Consider the following 16,284-nt stretch of genomic DNA (forward strand, 5'->3'; position numbering starts at 1 on the left):
ATAGAAGCTGCCCCTGGGAGGAGTGACGGAATCAGTCCAGGCAGTGAGGGTGCCCCTTCAGGAATCAGAGGCCGGAATGGCTGGAGCAGAGGACACAAAAGACAGAGCAGCTTGGCATGAGTTAGGAGCACTGGACACAGATGGCTTACACAGGGTCTTGGAGACTTTGTGAAAGGTCAGGGGCAAATTTTGAGCCGAAGAGTAATGAGCTAAGGGTATGGAAGCGGGAGAATGACTCTGTCCCTGCAGTTGTCCTCTGTGAAATGACCACAGTGGTTTGGGAGGAGGTGATGGAAATGAAGGAGAAAAGCAGGTGGATTCGAGGCATGACTTAGAGGCAGAATAGAATTCCCTTCTTCCTTTCCTTCCCTGCTTTCATCCTCAAACTGGTAATTCTGGTCATGTTCAAGAAGTCAGAGCTAAAGTGTGGTTTACTTTTATGCCTGTTTGCAGGAGGAAAGGGAGAAACCAACATTCCTAAGGCAACAGCCACAGCACGGAACCAAAAGGACTGACCTGGAGTCCGGTGTATCCTAGCCAGGAAGAGGGCTCTTGGCAGCCCTGTGTTATGTGTTGCTTGGGCTTTGGTCTGGTCCAGGATCATCCAGAACCAGGCTTAAAACCGTCATCACCATCCCCAAGAAAAGATCGCCAAGACTCCCGTGTCATCATTAAACGCCCTGGTTAGACCTGGTCTGGGGCGGGGGGTGGGGGTGGGGGGCTCGAGCCAGTTGTCCTTCCCACGGTGCGACCACGTGAGAGGATGACGCTGCCGCTGTGTTCAGGGGTGGCTGCACGGGGCCGGAAGCCCTGAACTTGGTCGCTCCTTCTGAGTCTCATCCCAAGGATCAAGTTGAAGGAAGGAGCACTGGTGGGGGGAAATTGATTGCCTGGTTCATCCTTGACTCCTAAGATCCGGCCCCAGAAAGAAGTGGAGGGTTGGTTGAATACTTTTTAATAATGCTTAATTGATCTTATTTATTGATTAATCAGATTGTTTAAATTAAGTGGCCACGAGTGAAATCCTTTTCTCAGGAGTTTAATTTTTCGGGTCCACAGGACTGCCGTATCATAATAGAATATGCGTAATTGCTTGGTGACAACAAGGAGGCCAAGTTTTTGGATAAACTTTGGTTCAGGTTCCAGCTCTTTGGTTTATTAGCTCTATGATTTGGGGCACGTTTGCCTAAACCACTTAGCTTGATTTTTCTTCTCTATCTCTGTAAGAACACTTGTTTCTCAGGGTTGTGAGGATCAGTTGAGTTGATAACAGGCAAAACACTTAGGACAGGGCCTGGCACACAGCAGGGGCTCTGGAAATGGTGGCTAATATCATTATTGAATGTTTAGATTCACACTAGATATTTTTGGCACCACATAAGCTGCAACTGTCCAAAGAGCCACCTGAGGTCACTGAGCCCTTGAAATGTGGCTCGTATGAGTTGTGGTATGTTTGAAGTGTACAATGCACACCAGATTTTGAAGACCCAGTATGACAAATAGAATAAAAGTCTCATGAACTCGTTTTTATATTGATCACATGTTAAATGATATTTGGGATATATTGGGTTAAATGAAATACACAGATTTTTTTAACATGGCCTCTATTCTGGTTTGCTAGTGCTGCCCATTATGCAGAATACCAGAAATGCATTGGCTTTTATAAAGGGGATTTATTAAGTTACAAATTTATGGTTCTGAGGCCATAGAAGTTTCCAAATTAAGGCATCAACAAGAGGATACCTTCAGTAAAGAAAGGCCCATGGCATCTGGAACACCTCTGTTAGCTGGGAAGGCACGTGGCTGGCGTCTGCTGGTTCCTTGCTCCCAGATTGTGTTCCAGGTCCTCTCTGAGCCTCTGTTCATCTTTACTTCTTTCTCCTAAGCATCTGGGGATCCTCTCTTAGCTTCTCCAAGGGAAACTCTGGGCTTCATCTCTTAGCTTAGCATCTCAAACATTCTTCTGTCCACATCTCCAAGTATCTCTCAGCATCTCTGTCAGCTCCCAAGTGTCTCTCCAAAAGTCTCTCTCAGCTGCTCTGAGCTCCTTCTGTCTGTGAGCTCTTATAGGACTCCAGTGATTTAATTAAGACCCACCCTGAATGGGCAGGGTCTACATCTCCTTGGAAATAATTAAATCAAACATCCCTCCCTAATCAACAGACTAATCTATCTGCCTCCACAAGATTGCTTTAAAGAATATGGTTTTTCTGGGGGACATAGTATATCCAAACCAGCACAGCTATACAAATATTTAAAATTTCATATGTTACTCGCATTGTATTTCTGTTCCACATCACTGGTTGAAGGCATGATTTAAGAAGTGGGAATAATTAAGAAATGGGAAATGCATGGACTTTGTAGTCTGAAAGATTCAGGAGCTCAGCTGGGTACCAACACTTTCTCTATGCAGTTAGAGGGGTCACTTAACCTCGGGGTGCCTCAGCTTTCTCATCTGTAAAATGGGAGCAAAAACCCCTACCACAAACATTAGTCCTGAGGCTTAAGTGAGATCATCTGTGTAAAGTGATTAGCTCAGTTGCAGGCACAAAATTGGTGCTCAAACAAGAATGAAGGTTATAGCTTTTGTTATACATGTATTGGGGGTACTTAATATTCAGAAGTTGGCTGGATGAGTTCTGAAGATAAATTAATAGCTATAATGCTCATTTGATTAGCAAGATAGATTCTTGCATGCTGTTTTCACCCTTGTTGCAACATTTGATCTTCAGAATGACCCTGGGAGATACAGCCAGCCCTTTATGGTGATGAGAAAATGGGCTCGGGGTGCCTTGGGGTCTGGACGGAAATTAGTACCAGGTCTTCTCTTGAGAACCCACTTCTGCTCCCTCAGAACTTACTTAGTTTTCCGCAGCTGCTGTAACAAGATACTGCTGCACACTGGGTGAAAAAACAGCAGAATTTACTCTCTCACAGTCCTGGAGGACAGAGGACCAAAATCAAATTGTCAGCAGGGCTGGGCTTCCTCCGAAGGCTCTTGGGGAGCTCCCTCCTTAACTTGACCAGCTCTGGGGGACCCCACGTGTTCTTGGCTTGTGGCCGCATCACTCCGCTCTCTGCGGCCGTCTTCCATGGCCTTCTCCTCTCTGTGTCTGGGTCTCTTCTCTTCCAAAACAGAAGCAGTCATTGGATTTGGGGCCTGTCCTAAATTTGATTGCATCTGCAAAGACCCTGTTTCCAAATGAGGTCATATTCCTGGATACTGGGGGTTAGGACTTCATCTCACCTTTTTGTGGCACGCAGTTCAGCCTGTAGCACTCCCCAAGCTTCAGAGGTTCGGTGGCTTCCACAGTCGTCTCCAGAACAAGGAAAGAGATGAACACTCAGTGTAGCTCAGGAACCTGCAGCGCCAGCCTCTCCTGATGGTGCAGGCAGAGTGCAGTGCATTATCCAAGAATTCCCAAAGGGCCGGAAAGTATCGCTGAGTCTCAACCCTTTTGTTCTCCCACCTGGTAGAAGGTGAGAGTCTCTCTGGGTTAAAAGACACCAGAAGACTCTTGTGTTGAAAAACCTGTGACAGGAAGAGGTTGCTCATAAAACTGTTACCTGGACATGCTAGTACCTGCTCATGTCTGAAACCAATATGATACCCAAGCGTAAGGAGCTGCTCGGGGACGTGGGAGATGTTGCACCATAGATATGCCTTTGCAACTTGTTTTATTATAACTTAGCAATGTGTTAAACACCTTCCCATGTCAGTACATAAAACACTACCTCATTCTTTTTATTGGGTGCCTATGGTTTTATACTATACAGGTACTAAAATGTATTTAACCTGTTCCTACAAATGAACATTTAGGTTGTTTTCAATTTAAATTTATGGGACACATTCCTTTGAGTGGAACTATGCTGGAAGAAAATGATTTGTGCATTTAAAATTTTAATTGATTTTGATAAATTTCTCTACAAGACATAGGTATAAACTTACCCTCTCACTAGCAATAAGTGAGATGCCAGTGCCCCACACAATCAACATGGCCAGAGATTTCCTGATGAAAAGTCACCGTGGGGAAAGTTGAGGGCAGGAGAGACGGCAGAAGACGACCAGTCAGAAGGCTGGGGCACCTGTCCAGTTAGGAGATGATGGGTGCCTGAGCGAGGACACGAGGAAGAGGAGAGCAGGGGCCCAGAAGTTGTGCAGAAGTAAAAGTAAAATCTCAGGGGTGTGGTAGGGAATGGAGAGTTGGGAGGGAGGAATCAGGGATGGTGTTCAGGTTTCTGGCTGGAGCCAATGGGTGGACGGTGGTTCTGTTTACTGAGATGCTGAACACGGAAAAGGAAGTAGGTGTGGGGAGGGGGAAGGGATGACTCGAGATAAGAACGTGTTGGGTTGATATGCAGGACATCCTGTTAGAGATGTCTGGTGGGCAGCCTCCTGGACCAGGGAGGAAGTTTCAGAGATGGGAGTCAGCTCACCTGGGTGCAAGAGCTCTCTCCCAGGGATGGATGGGGATGGGTGGGTGGGTGGATGGATGGGTGGATGGAGGATAGGTGGATTAATGGATGGATGGGTGGGTGGGTGGATGGATGGATGGACGGATGCACAGGTGAATTAATGGGTGGATGGATGGGTAGATGGATGGATAGGTGAATTAATGGGTGGGTGGATGGGTGGATGGATGGGTGGGTGGATGGGTAGGAGGTAAGGAAGATGGATGGATGGACTGACAGACAGAGAAGCAAAAAACCTGGATTTTATTCTATGTGGACTGAGCCATATGAAATCGCTGCTTTTGTTCACCAAAGAAATGATCATATATTTTATGCAGGCTGAAGTATTTAAGTGGGAGTGTACTGATGTCTGATATTTGCTTTGAAAGGCATCAAGAAATAGAGATGAATTGGTGGTTGCATAGTGAGGTAGATATGTGATAAAGCAAGTGTAATAAAATGTTAACGGTAGAAGATAGATGATGAGTATACAGGTATTCACTGCACAGTTCTTTCAACTTTGCTGTATGTTGGAAATTTCCATGAGAAACTCATGAGAAAAAATTTTAATGGTCAAATATTGACCATTTCATTTGGTTTCACCTAATATATACTCCCCATTTGGCCAAGAGATCCTTCCAGTTTCTCAATCTGTAACAACAAATCTGCCTCCGGGAGACTTGCTCTGGCCTTATTCTCTCCCCGAGCTTGTGGGTGGGGGGTACTCGAAGTTCAGGGTGATTTGCCCCAACGTGCTGATTACTGGGCCGAGCCCGTGGTCTCTGGCTGGTAATAATTATAGATTTCCTTTGTGATTTGATTCCATTGGTTGCCACGGCAACGGCGTAATCGCTCCACTGAAGCACTGTCACGGTGATTTAGAACCAGCACGTCTCCCCTCTGGGCACCCCCATCCCCTTGCCGTCGTCATGGCAACTGATGAGCAGCACGTGACCGAAAGCTGTGTCCCCTCCCATCCCCCCCACCCCCATTTCCAATTCAGGGTCCCCCGTGGACAAGGCATTGGGCCCAGGGGAGGCTACAGTGATTGACCCACCCCCTGCCTCCCCCACGGAGAGAGGGTCTGCCCCCCAAGGTCCTGGTGATGAGTTTGCACCCCTGGGAACCCTTTCGTGGTCGTGGCTGTCGCAGGCTGGACCGTGGTAGCTTCCTGGGAACGCCGTTTAGGCACCTGCAGCTTGGGATCTTTGCCTTGTCCCCAGGGGGGGACAGCAGGGGGGGGAAATTACGGGGAAGGGGAGGAAATAGCCCATTTCAGAGGGTCCCAGATGCTGGGGCTCATCTTTCCATCCAACCAACCTGGGCCTCACACACAGTCTTTTTAAAAAATCTGCTTCCTCGCTGTCTTTAACTCGTTTTCTCTGTCTCTGCTTTGTTCCCGTGCAAATGTGTTCCTCTCTGTTCCTGTCTGCAAATCTCTTTCTGAATCCGGCTTTCAATCTCCCTTTCCCGCTCTCTCCTCCTTCCCCCACCCCCTCTTCTCCACCTTCTCCCCATCCCTCTCCTCCCTCTCTCTCTGGGTACCAGCCGCAGGCATCCTTTTCCCCAGCCTGCTTGGCTTCCGAGGGGCTTTCTCCCTCCTCTGGCTGCGCCTGTGGTCTGGGAACGGCCTGGAAGCCCAGTGCAGCCCCGGAGAGGGCAGCTGGCAGCTGGCAGGAGCACTTAGGCTGAACACAGCCAGCCGCGTCCCCGAGGCTCTGCAGCATGGCGTAAAGGAGGCATTTTAAGCAGGAGAGCTGGGCTGGCTGCAGGACCCTGCCTACTTGGCACCGTGAGTGTACCCGTGTGTGTGTGTGTTGTGCACATGTGTGTGTCTAACATGTTCATGTTTTTCCTTGTGTATCTGCATATTTGTATGTATCTGCTGGCATGTGGAGGTTTGTCCCCACGTGTGTTGCTGCCTTTATCTGTGGTGTTGGGGTGTGTGTGTGTGTGTGTGTGTGTGTGTCCGCGTCCGTGTGTGCAAGTGCTTCTGCATGTGGCTTTCTGTCTGAAGGACACAAACGAACATGACAGATTTTGCAAGGCTGCTTTGTGGAGTGATCACAGCGGGACAAGCCCCTTTAAGGTGGGAACAAAATTAATAAACAAAGGTAGACATCAAAATGATAGCTAAGAATTTGCACTTGTTTGTAGACTTGCAGAACCAATTTCCACCCAAGAAATGAAGTCAGGGTCACCTTGAAAAGGCATCTTTGCCCAAGCTCCGAAATAAACCCTTCCCAACCGAACGTTCTGAGGACTAAAACGGCAACCCTCTCCTGTTTCTCTTTGAAACTCGGGATAATGGAAGACTCGGAGATGCTACAGGAGGTGCTTTGCTTGATTCCTTCCACAAGGCAGAAGGAGTTTGCAGCAAGAATCTCATCCCTGACAACCTGGATGACTTATGCCGAGAGCAGGTGGGAAGACGGTTTAGACGGTGGCTTCCCTCAGTCTCTTAATTTTGAGATGGAGAAGAAGTTCAATTTTTATTTTTTTCCATGAAAGTGGCCCATGCCCCAGGAGGTGGCAAGAAAGAAGCAATTTTAGAAAGCAGAATGGCACTTGCAGGGCGAATGTGGCGGTCCTGGCCTTCTGAGGTCCTGCCGTTCGTGGGGGTGAGCAGGGGGCCGAGTCACCCAGGAAGGGGATCCTTGGGGCCCTGCCTGTCCCCGAATATTGGGGAGGCTCGGAGGCAGCCACGCTGGGGAGTGCTGGCTGGGGGCTTGGCGCTGCCCTGGGCACGTTGTCGAGGGGACAGAACAAGGGCTCACCCCGGCCTCAGGACGTTTCCGGTGTAAGTGGGAGCAGCCCCCGATGACATGCAGCAGCTCACACTCAGAGACTTCGCTGCCCCTTGCTCTTCTGCCAAGATGCCAGCCTGTTCCTCTGGCTACACCGTCCCCCTGCCGCGTGGCCTCTGCCCACCTTGCCCTGCATCATCATCCAGAACTCTAATCATCTTTAAACTTCCTCCACCACTGCTTCCAGGAAATCTTTAACTGCCACCCCGGTAGAGCTGAGGCTCCCCCCTTCCTCCTGCCATCACACCTCCTACCCCTGGCTTGTGTGTCCTTTGGCGCCCTTCCCCACCCCCCCACCATTTGCCCTGAGCCTCAGCCTCAGACAAGTGGGGAAATTTGAATATAGACTATATATTAGATAATAAATGGAAGATTTCCCAAGGGTGATCATTGTACTGAGGTTATGTAGGAGAACGTTCTTGTTCTTAGGAGTTACAGGTGAAGGATTGAGGGATGAGGTATCATCATGTCTGCAAGTAACTCAAAAACTCTCAAATAATTCAGAAAATAGATGACACGGTTCTGTAGCTATAGATAGATGATCAACAGATAGATGAGTGATAGATAGGTGATAGAGATAGGCAATAGGTAGATGTAGAGATTGAGCATATAGGTGGCAAAATGTTAGCAATTGGTGGATCTCGGATTACCGGTGATTGTTGTGCTGTGCTTGCAACTTTCCTGGCGGTTTGAAAATTTTGCAGTGCCTGTGACCACAAGCCTGGGCTTTCTGCTGAGCTTTGACACAGCTTATCTCATTGAATCCTCAGAGCAGCCCTCGGGGTAGAACCGTCTTTCAGACCCATTTTCCAGTTGGGAAAACAGAGGTGGACGGCTCGCCCAAGGACGCATGGTTGGTTGAATGGCAAGACCAAGATTCAAACCCCAGTCTGCATCATTCCAAAACCCATGCAGTTTTTCCCACTCTACTTTTGGGTAATGTCTAAAGATAACTCAACAGTGTCGAACCTCTAGAAGAGAAGTCTCTGGTTTGAGTCTGAGTGACTTCGACTCTGCTGCAGTGTAAAGATTCAGAGCACTGGTTCTCAAGCCAGCTGGGTTTGCATCCTGGCCATTTAATGGCTGTGTGATCTTGGGCAAGTCACTTAACCTCTCTGTGCTTTTCTTTCTTTCTTTTTTTTTTTTGTGAGACAGGAATAATAATGTCTGCTTATGAGGGTTCTGAAAATTAAAGGAGCTGTTCTCTGTAAACAGCTTGGAACAGGTTTCAAACCCATAGCAAGGGATCAGTAGGTGTTTGTTGCTGCTGCCACCACTGCTATTCTACTAGCTCTTGTGATCCCAGCCCCCAGCACCTTGCCCAGTGACAGATAAACCTAGCAGTTCTTTCTCCTGCACCCAAGGTCAGCTTCCCAGGCACGCCACTGTTGCATATTCAGAAGGGCACCACGCTCAATTTAATGTTCTGCTGTCACCATCTCAATATTCTCGATCATTTTGAAAAGGGCCCCCTGTGTTCATTTTGCACCAGGCTGCACACACTGTGTAGCTGTCCTGTCTGAACTCCTTTTGTTCAGACCCCACTGAAAACAGCCCTTAGACTAAATGCCTGTGAAGACAGCACAGCTCCAAACAGGCCCAAGCAGTCCGCTGATAAACCAGCAGACCAGACTGTATGTTCCTTTGGCCACACTCCAGTCTAAAATTGTATATTCACCCACGCTGTCCAGTGTGGTGGCCACTCGCCACCTCTGGCAATTGAGCACTAGAAGTGTGGCAAGTCCAAATTGAGATGTGCTGTGAATGGAAAATGCACACTGGATTTTAAAGAGGTAGTATGAAAAAAAACAGAATGTAAAATATTTATTAACAGTAATGATTGATGTTGTATCAATCATGGGTTGAAATGATCGTATTTTTAGTTATATTGAATTAAGTAAGACACATTATTCAGCCTGCCAGGTTTATCCATCCCTGGGCGAGGTGTGAGTCAGTTTCCGGGCTGCTAGAGCCCTGCTCCAGTGCTGGTGCTGTGACGTCGAGCCGTCCTTCCCAGGCAGTCCTCCGGGCATCCCTCTCTGGCGGGGTCCCTACTGCAGATCCACCTCATCCATTCTCTTCCTCTCCCTCTGAGATACCCCAAGACACTGACTTTTATACCCAAAGAGTTTGTCATGTTTTCTAAAGATATTTGTAAGGCAGCAGGGTGAGTGGAAAGAAACTGAATTTGGAATTAAAAAATCTAATTTAGGAATTAAATTAAAATCCCTTCTTAGCGGAATAATCTTGGGCATGTTACTTAACCTCTCTGTGCAGGGAAGCAGAACAGCGCTAGCTTTAGAGTCTCGCAGACCTGGGTTTGAAGCCTGGCTCTGCCACTCACGAGCTGTGTGTCATGGGGCAAGTCGCTTACCCTCTCTGAACTCCAGATTCATCTCTGCGATGGGGGTGATGCTGTTGCTCTGTAAGAGTGCTGTGAGGGTGAGATGAGATGGAAGCAGAGAAAATGCCTGGCCCACCCTAAATCCCTGCATTCTCCATGGGGATGATATCCCCCCATTAATAAGGGAGGAGGGGGCAAATTGTTTCATGGGGTGGGTGACAAACTTGTTATTTATGTATAAAGCACAGATATACATACAATAGAGGATATCTGTACAGGATATCTGTGGAAGTAAAATCTCATGGAGGATCAGTCAAAAAAAAAAGGCTCTTTAGGGGAATGATAATGCAAAAAAGGTTGAGAAATATTGTATTAATCTAATGGACAAAACTTGGAGAGGGCTTTTCAGCTCTCATCTCTGAAGTTACGGCAGTGGTGGGTTGGAATTCCATTACTGACTTTGACAAGCATTTATTGAGCATCTTCTAATTCCAGGTGCCCTTCTAGACCCTGGGAACGCAGGAGTAAGCAAACTGCCCCCCCAGGGCTTGCTTTCTGGAGCCTCTGAGGTCCCTGGGGCAGCCCCTGCCTCAGGGTGGCCGTCCCCAAACGGGGACTCCATGGGTCGCAGTCACAGTTTTAGAGGCCTCCTTAGCCCACCTCTCCCCAATGGCCCCCTGACTTCCCTGGGAACCCCATTCTCACCTCCACAGATGGAGAACCTCTGTAAAGACCTCCCAGGGCGTGCACCCTTCTCCAAGTGGAGCTGCCCAAATGCTGGAGCCTCCCAAGGCCACCCTAGGGTGCAGGAACCAGCCTCCTGCTTTCTGTTTGTTTTGTATTCCCCTCCCCCCTTTGCATTAGAGCTCCTTAGAGGGACCAGGACGGAGCCAGAGAGGGAGTGTTTATAAGTTCACTCATCGCACTTAGGATTTATGGGACAGATGTTCAGTCACTTGAAAAGCCGTCCTGGGAGATCCATGCAGGGGCCCCATCCTGAGCAGGCGGTACCTGGGGCCCCTTTCCTGCCCCCTTCCAAGGGGGTGGAAAAGGAAGGACCCTGGCCGGGGACGGACCTGGTGGTCAGTTCCTGGCCTGCAGTGGACATTAGTTGAGCCTTCCCTGGGTGAGCCGTGGTGCCAGATGCTGGGGGAGTGGAGATGAACCGTTATGCTGATGACCGTCATCTCCGTGTGACATGATCTTACCCTTCCTCTGTCTCCTCCACCGGAGGATAACCCCTGGAGGGCAGGGTCCTGCTGTCTGGCCCGCCTGCCCCACCCCCGGGTCCTCAGGATTTAGTGTTGTATTTTCAAGCAGAAGACAGCCAGGAAATCCCAATGACCTGCAGTGAATCCATGAATGAACTAATGATATTCATGGGTTGATGGGTGTGAAAGAGATATGGACAGATCCTTATATGCCAGGGATTGAGACTGAAAACCATGGAAGAACACGTTTATTAAGAAAAAATGGCAGATGTTGACATTGTTGAAACCAGTCAGTGCAGATAGCCAAGTTTGTTCAGCTTCCTGTATGTTTGAAATTTTTCATAATTTTTTTTTTTTTAAATATAGATTGCTGGAGAAATACAGAGGAGGGGTATCTAACCCTGAATTGAGAGTCAGGAAGGCTTCCTGGAGGAGGTGTTGGCTGAAATGAGCCAACAAAAGGGTCCATGAGAGCTAAGGGACTGTAAACAGGAGGCAGAGGCAGAGGGGACTCTCCCGGCAGACATCACCAAGCAAAGCCCTGGTGGCACGAAGCTGTGCAGTTTAGGGTCCAGAGGGCAGGGAGGGAGGGGAGAGGCCGCCTGTGTGCGCAGCCAGGCCGCCACCATCCGCCCTGGGGGTGCCCAGGAGCCAGCGAGTGGCTCAGGCGAGACAGCGTCTGCCCCAGCTTTGCTTGGTGAAAAACAAAATGGTTCGATTAAAGCCCTCGACCTATCTGTTTGCCTGGAGGGTGGTTGAGCTTTTTGCACTTGTCTCAAGGAGGATCATTTTAGAAATTTGGGGGTTTGGTTTTGTTTTGTTTCCTTAAGTTTTTTATCTCTAAAAGTGTCAAGAAGCCACAAGGTAAAAGGCAGGCATTTTTCCTAAAGGCCAGGTGGAGAAAGCGTCTTCATCAGAGGCCAGGGACCTGGGAGGTGTGGACCCCCTGGTGTGCCATCCTCTCCAGCGAGGACCCAGCTCCTCTCGTCTCAGTTGTCTTTACTCCCATCGTTGGTTCTGTGGGCAAAGCACTGGAAAGCAGCTTTGGTTGTTTCGTTTTTGACCCCGATGGCTGTTCTGGCCCCATGCGTTGCTAACCTCAGAGCATCTCGAGACTGGCTGCTGGCCCCAGGCTCTCTTTCCAGACCCCGGTGGACGCCACTTTCTGCCCTCTGGACTCCGCTGTTTCCCTGACGAAGCTCGAAAGCGTCGCCGGCTGCGCAGTTAACGCCTGCAGCCATCTGCCCTCTGCCATCTGTCCTCTGCCATCCCCCGGAAGCCGGCGAGCTCACCCTCAGCAGGCAGATGAAGTTTTATGTGGCGTACAAACAGGCCGCCAGATGGGGAGGTGCAGCCGACACACAGACACCATCCAGAAGGCCGGAAGGTTCTGCCAGAGCCCTGGGGTTAAGGGCCATTGTGGTCACATCAGAGGCAACGGCGAGCTCTCCTGTTTGGTTGAATAGTTGGGGGAAGGTGATGCATCCAGACACTTTTTAATTTTTTGCAATTGTTTTTTGCTGTGGCAACACACACACACACACCAATGTGCCCGTCTAACCATTCTTAAGTGTGTAATTCAGTGGCATTAATTGCATTCCCAATGTTGTGCTACCATCACCACCCTCCATTTCCACAACATTGTCATCATCCCAAACAGAAGCTCTGCACCTTGGAGCAGTGACTCCCCCTCCCCTGGTCCAGCTCCTGTAGCCTCTAACCTACTTTCTGCCTAGGAATTGATTATAGATATTTCATACGAGTGTGTGTTTGCTGGAACACTGTTTGATGACTGCCTCCCCAGATCTCCCCTTCACTGGCTCTCAGCACCAAAATGCTAAACGGGTTGGCAGGAAGAACGGGAAACAAGAAAGTGTAGGCCAGCTTTCTGTCAAAGGTTAATTTTTTAAAACACCCATCAAGCAGCCTCCGTTATCTGGAGTGGTCCTGAGTATTGTGCAGCTGTACAAATGCCAGTTCTTCCACTCAAAGGACCTCATATGCCGTTGGGTGGGACAGGGTCCTCGTATATATAATTTTGAGGGAATAGCGAGAACTTGAGTTGGGATACACAGGAAGTGCTGAGTGTGGGTTGAGGCTGTGGTTGCTCCGTGAGGGCAATAATAGGCCGGGAAGGACAGGTGGACACCTGCCTGGAGGTGGCTGGAAGATGAGAGCTCAGGAAGGCTGTGGATAGGACAGGGAGAGCTACCTGTCCGTCCAAAGCTCTGTTCCCAGAGAATGGGGTACCTGTTGGGCTGAGGTGTCTGATGGGGTTTCTGGGTGAGGACCGAAGCCACCATCATGGCCGGGCACCCACATCAGGCTCTTCAGACCCAGACAGCTGTGATTCGAACCCCACCTGTGCGGTCTCCAGCTGTGTGTCCTCGGGCAAGTGTCAAAACCTCTCTGAACCTCTTCCCTCCTCCGTAAAATGAAAACAGCTGTCTTTGCCTTCTGGGATTAGATGAAATGGTATGATTGAAGCCATGATGCAGTAATTGGCATGCATTCATTAAATCACTGCAGATATGTACATACGTACATAAATGAAACATCCTTTGAATTACTGAAAAGTTATTTTCAAGGGAATGTAGGGATATTGTCAGCATACACCGTAACTCTGATCACCAACGAAGGGTGTCCAAGTCGCAAGCTGGGCAGACCTTGGAGGAATTAAAGGATTTGTAATACGCGGAGTGGTATTTGCGTACTTAGCAGTTCCTGGAGTCTATAAAAATTGCTTGTTTTCTCTGAATGGGAAGTGTAGCTCCTCCAGCTGCACTGATCTTATCTGCTTGTTTGTTGTCGGTGCTGTCCTCTTGGGACGCAAGATCCCAGAGAACAGAGCAGGGAACGTTCTCAATCACCAGTACCTCCTGGTGATTTGTGGAACTGAACAAACAGACTTGCAAAGCCAAACCTTCCTCAACACCAGCTCAAGCATCCTTCCTAAGCCAGATTCTGTTCTTTCATTCACTCCTCCTTGTAGGAGTGGAAATCGAAAACGAGCTCGTCCCTTTGCAGACCCTGCTTGCCTGTACGTTTCCTACCCTGGAATGACAGATCTGCGTCTCTTGCATTCGCATGGCTTGAGTTTGAAGCCTTTTCTACTCTCCTTTCCCCTCATATGTTCACAGGCTGTGGAACTCCCTTCTAGCAACACATTCCCAGCATGGGCAATTGCATTCCACGGAATTCTTCCGATGGGGCCTGGCAGGAGGTGGGAGGCAGGGAGTTCTGTGGGACAGAGCCTGGAAGGTGACAGGTTGAGGGCTTCTCTCTGGGGAAACCTGGAAGTTCCCAGCCAGGGCAGGCTCCCTGCCTGTGCAAACACCCTGCAGGCCCCGGGAGAAAGGAAACTGGGAGCACGGCCTGCAGCGAGCCACTCTTCTCCATCTTGTGCACTCTTCAGGTGGCCTCAACCAGATTGGGTACTTGTGCCCTGACGAGTAGATCTCAGGCTCCCCATTTCACAGATGAGGAGACCAAGGCCCTGACGAGCTGAGCCCCTGGCCGCAGCGTCATCACACACTTCGTATGTGGTGCAGCCACGATTTGAACCCAGTTCTGGCTCATGTCACTTTCTCCACTTTGTTCATCTTTCTCGGGTGTGGGAGGGGAGGACGCTGCTTGCCGATTTCCAAGAGCACTATTTCCCTCTCCTTATACAAGTCGCTGATGCTTGTGCAACCCCCCCAAGAAGCAGGTTTAGGAAATCATGTCTGCAGAGAGGGGGTGGGGTTTTGTAAAGCCAGAGGGGCCGTCGGAGTGGTGGACAAAGCAAACTCGAGCTGGGGTTGGAGGAGGGAGGCCGGGTGTGACATAAAGCCCTGTGTCCCGATGCCGTCCATCAAAGCCCCGGGAGCGGGGGGGCCCTGTTGGCCATCTGTCAAGGCTCACAGCTCTGGCTTTATTGGTTGCCATGGCGACCCCTGCCCTTGATGACGACGGAGGAGTGCTTGGCTGAGTGTCATTGTGTCCCGAATCTGCAGAAAAGCTGATGGCTGGGGCTGCAGGCAGGAAAGGAATGTCCTGAGCCTGTGCCAGCGGCTTTGTTTCAGGCCTGAGAACAGCTAGGAGAATGAGAGGAAGCCTCTTTGGGGGGCCCCGGAGAAGTCTGGGATCCATTTCTAACCAGTGATGCATGTGCAGATGTGGGCCTGGGAGGCAGCGTCGTGGGAAGATGAGGCAGGCAGTGCCTTCAGGCAGCCCTTGCTGAGTGTGGACTGTGCATTCGATGACCGCTCACAGCCAGGCCTGGTCTGGGGCTGGGGTACAGCAGCAGCCCCAGTGCCAGGTCGCGATTCACTCTCCATCGTCCCGCAGGGGGTCTTCTGTTGGTATTGTCCCCATTTTACAGATGAGAAAACTGAGGCACAGACAGAGGCTACTTTACAGGCCCAAAGTCACCAGGCAAGTAAATGGGGGAGGGGGTGCTGGGATGACCAGTCTGGGGGATGTGATCCTTTGGCAAAGATTTGGAGGAGACAGCCTGGAAGGAGGGTCTGGAAAGAAGAGGAAAGCAGCTGCTGTCACCTCCAGTGCCCCACACTCCTCCCCCAAAGGTCACCTCCGGCTTCCTTCTCTCTGCATCTCTGTGATGTTTGACTTTCAAAGGCCAGAAACTCTCCATTTTCAGGAATTCAGGGTGATGAGGAAGCCACACCCTGTAGGGGATTCTGACATGGATATAAGGCTCCCCTGTGGGTCTCAGGGGCCCCTAAGAATCTCTGGCTTCTGAGCCCTAAGACCTCGGACAGACCCGTTAAACTTCCGGCCTCGGTTTCTTCACCTGTCATATGGTGCAAATATTGCAGAAAACTGAATTTGCATATGGAAGGTACATTGCAATAGCAGGTGAGCAGTAAATGGCAGAATAAGAGCAGCTGCTACTTTTATTACTATTTTCCCTCCAGAGCAAATTGGAAAATTCTTCTTTTTTTCCTTTTATATCCTTTTTTTTCCATATATAGATATCTTATTTTTTTTTATTTCTTCCCTCCGTCCAACCCCTTTCCCCTGGATTCCTCTCACCGTATTGATTAACCCCTCCCCCTGCCCCCACTCATGAAGTGGAGAGAGTTAATTAGCATTTTAATTAAAGGAGAAGGTTTGGAGAGATTTGGATGGGACCGGAAGCCTGTGTACTATCTGCCGTATGACAGAGACCAAGGGTAAAGAAGAGGGAGGATGGCGGGTGCACCTAGGCCTGAAACAAAAGAATTCTGCTTGCTTGCCTGTACTCTGATGGTTTCTATTCTATTTAATGTAGTGGTTGATTTAAATTTCTCTGTCATTCGTAATCACCTGGAGGAGGCAGCCCGGTATCTGCTGGTTTCCCTGTCCTAGCAAATGGCCAGAAGCCTTGGGTGGTCAGCTGTATCCAGCTAGAATTTAGAAATCTGCTCTGATTTTTATTATCTACTTCCCCCAGTTGCCTTTGATTTGTAGCACATGGAGTGGGGGA

The 16,284-nt window shown here is 49.5% G+C and overlaps 1 protein-coding gene across 3 annotated transcripts in view; it reads left to right on the forward strand.

Annotated features, from left to right (window-relative positions):
- Window positions 1-16,284, forward strand: part of ABAT (4-aminobutyrate aminotransferase) — an 87,996-nt gene that overhangs the window by 19,920 nt on the left and 51,792 nt on the right. Inside the window, exon 1 of one of the 3 annotated variants that reach the window (XM_037813925.1) lies at window positions 5,987-6,244. The exons of the other annotated variants lie outside the window; for them this stretch is intronic. The gene's annotated coding sequence lies outside the window, so the exon portion shown is untranslated. Of the gene's footprint in view, window positions 1-5,986; window positions 6,245-16,284 lie in introns of those variants that run through there. 3 annotated transcript variants of the gene reach the window in all.

Source organism: Choloepus didactylus, chromosome 21 (assembly GCF_015220235.1).
Source record: "Choloepus didactylus isolate mChoDid1 chromosome 21, mChoDid1.pri, whole genome shotgun sequence".
Taxonomy (NCBI): domain Eukaryota; kingdom Metazoa; phylum Chordata; class Mammalia; order Pilosa; family Megalonychidae; genus Choloepus; species Choloepus didactylus.